The 2999-nt window shown below is 44.9% G+C and overlaps 1 pseudogene; it reads left to right on the plus strand.

Annotated features, from left to right (window-relative positions):
* The first annotated feature begins 903 nt into the window (after nucleotides 1–903).
* Nucleotides 904–2999, plus strand: part of LOC105742807 — a 4639-nt pseudogene continuing 2543 nt past the window's right edge.

Consider the following 2999-nt stretch of genomic DNA (forward strand, 5'->3'; position numbering starts at 1 on the left):
CTAGCCTCTTTGCAGGGAGTTCTGCTGAAGTGTTCCCTGCTGGGCCTGCAGCCTGGGTCGAATGAAGATCCCAGGGCCCCGGTTGTCTCACTCACTTGCGGGGCCTGCGCTCCAGGTCTATTCAGGATCCTGGCCTGGGTCGTCTCACTCACTCGCGGGGCCTGCGCTCTGGGTCTGTTCAGGATCCCGCAGCCTGGGTCGTAGTTACTGCAGGTTTTAGTCCATATTCAGCTGGCTCCAGGGCAGAGGGGCACAGGGCAGAGAACAGCAGTTCTTGGTGGTAGAACAGCAACAATGCCAATAAGCCAACAACGGCAACAGACAATGTCTCTCTCAGTGTCTGTCTCCCATGGGCTTTCAAGAAATGCAAGGATGGGCCTGGCGAGATAGCTCAGCGGCCTAAAGTACCTGCTTAGGCAAGCGTAGGAACTGCAATTTAATCCCTGTCACCATGCCAGCCTTGACCCCAGGGTAGGCTGAGCCGGCCACACACACACACACACACACACACACACACACACACAAAGGTGTACAAGAGCCAGTGAAGTGTTCTGTGGAGGTCAACATCAAGGTCTGCCTGGGTCACATGTATTTTGTTTGTTGAGTGGGTCAGTGGGGTCTTTGGTCCTGCAGTTTATACATCTTCTATACCTTTTAGAAAATTGGCTGCTCTTCTGTGTACAGATTGTCCTCCTGCACATCCTCCAGGTTTTGGGATGACTTATTGGAGGAATCTGAGTTCATTAAGGTCAGGGTTCTTCTTCCTAACTCCACTCCAATCTGATCAAGTCATTTTGAGCCTTAAAAAGTTTATACCAAAGTATTTATTTCAGCGGTGCTTTGAGGTGACCAAAGGAACAAGTTTTTACCCTCTAGAAGTTTTGGAAAAATCATTTCCATATCATGACCTGCTACAGGATCATCGATAAAAGCCGGGATGGCTTTATCCTGGAGAGGACCTGCAAGGAGAACCTACAATTCTGCATAGAGAAAACGTTGGCCTGACTGCGATCTTGGACATGGCTTTGCAGGCCTTGCTCATGAACAGAAGCCACAAGTTGAAAATAAAATTGTGTCCTCGGACCGGAGGTGGAGGAGGCAAACACTCAAGAGCTAATGGAGGAACATGGCAAAAGCTGACTGCCGATGAACTGATAGATCTATGTTACAAGCAACAGCAAGAGGTTATGGAGAGCTCAGCTGCAAAGGAAGAGGTGGAGAAAAAGGCAGAACAATCCCTCACTTCAAATGAAACTAGGCAGCTGTCTAAAATGTGGGTCACAATGCAAAATTTTGTAGAAGAGCATTACATGGAGGAGGCTGAAGCAGAACACGTGAGCAACAAATGTGTTAAGGATAATGTTGGATTTTGGTGAAACTCTCAAAAAGAGGCAAAAGCAAGTGTCACTGAATAGATTCCTTCTTAAAGCTGCATGAAAAGAAAAAGACTGAGCTTACAAGACAGCAATGACTCCATTAGTGAAAGTTGTCCAACACAATAACCCTCCTCTACCTCCTCACACCAGCCATGAAGGTTCCCAAAGGCAAGTGCACGTAATCCACTTACTTTTCTATACACTTTTTATATTTTATTTTGTATTAGAGTACCATAAGCATATATTTTGGGTTGTGGAATGAGTCATGAGTTTCCACTGTTTCATGAGGAAATTTACTTTGCTATATATATAAGTACTCTGGATTACAATCATGTTTCCAGAAAGGATTATGCCCACAAACCAAGGTTTTACTGTACTACAAAAGACAGAGTATTGTTTACATAAGACCCCCAAAAGGTAATATGGAGTATCTTCACTTCCCTAAAGTCCTCTGGGCTCCACCTATGCATCCCTCCCGGAAGCCACTGGTCTGTTTTTCTTTCTCCGGGTCACATCATTGGATGTACGGTATGCACTTCAGTCATGCATCCCACAGCTCCTCTTTTCATGTTGCGTCATGGCTCGGTACCCCCTAACTGCTTAGCTACTCACTGACTAACCAAGGCCGCAGGTGGCTAACAACCGGTTACAATGCATTACCAAGTAAAAGAAATCACATGTTATGCTGACGGCAGAACAACAGCTGGACAAATAGGCATAATGATAAAAGAAGGAACTCAACAGGGCACAGGGGAATGCACCCAGAAGCAGAGGCAGGGAGATTCTGTACTGGGCAAAAGAGGGAATGGTAAAATAGAGGGAAAAAGAGGAAGAGAAATAAAAATAAAGTAAAACAGAAATAAAATACCTTTGGAAAAAAACTTTTTACCTTGTGAAAAAAAAAAAAAAGAAATAAAATAAAGAGGGCTGGCAAGATAGCTCAGCAGACTAAGTGCCTGCTTAGGCAAGCATAGGGACCAGCAGGGACAGGGGTTTGAGCCCCACACATGCCGCACCAGCTCTGCCCCTAGGCGTGCTTAGCCAGCCACTGAGACTGGGTGTCGTGGTGCATGCCTGTAATCCCAGCACTGGGGAGGCTGAAAACAGGAGGATCACTACAGCTAGACCCTGTACCAAAAACATTAAAAATAAATAAATAAATAAATAAATAAATAAATAAAATAATGAACTCAAACCAATGGGGGTGGGAATGGATTAATCATTGAATGGTGCTGGGAAATTTTACTATATGGGTAAACTCATGTTAGACCTTAGAAACTATACTTCAAACAGAAGTGCTTTCTAAATATGAAAAGGGGTGTGTCCTATGGCAGAGGATGATAGTGGTGTTGTAGACCTGCACCCAGAGAGCTGTAGCTGTCGAATGGATTCGAGTCCTCGGATGTGATCAGTCTTATTATGCTGCACCTCAAGAAGTTCACATTGGGCACTGGCTGCCTTACAGGAGGAAACTACTGTCTCTGAATACCATGGACAGTATTGAGTTTTGTGGCTGACATTAATAGTGGCCATTGGGATACTGTTTTACAGACTACCCACTGAAATTGCCAGACAAAACTTTTTGATCTCTATGAACAGGCGGTTTTGGAATTGATAGGGCTC

The sequence above is a fragment of the Octodon degus genome, unplaced genomic scaffold (assembly GCF_000260255.1).
Source record: "Octodon degus isolate 3935 unplaced genomic scaffold, OctDeg1.0 scaffold00075, whole genome shotgun sequence".
NCBI classification, from domain to species: Eukaryota; Metazoa; Chordata; class Mammalia; order Rodentia; family Octodontidae; genus Octodon; species Octodon degus.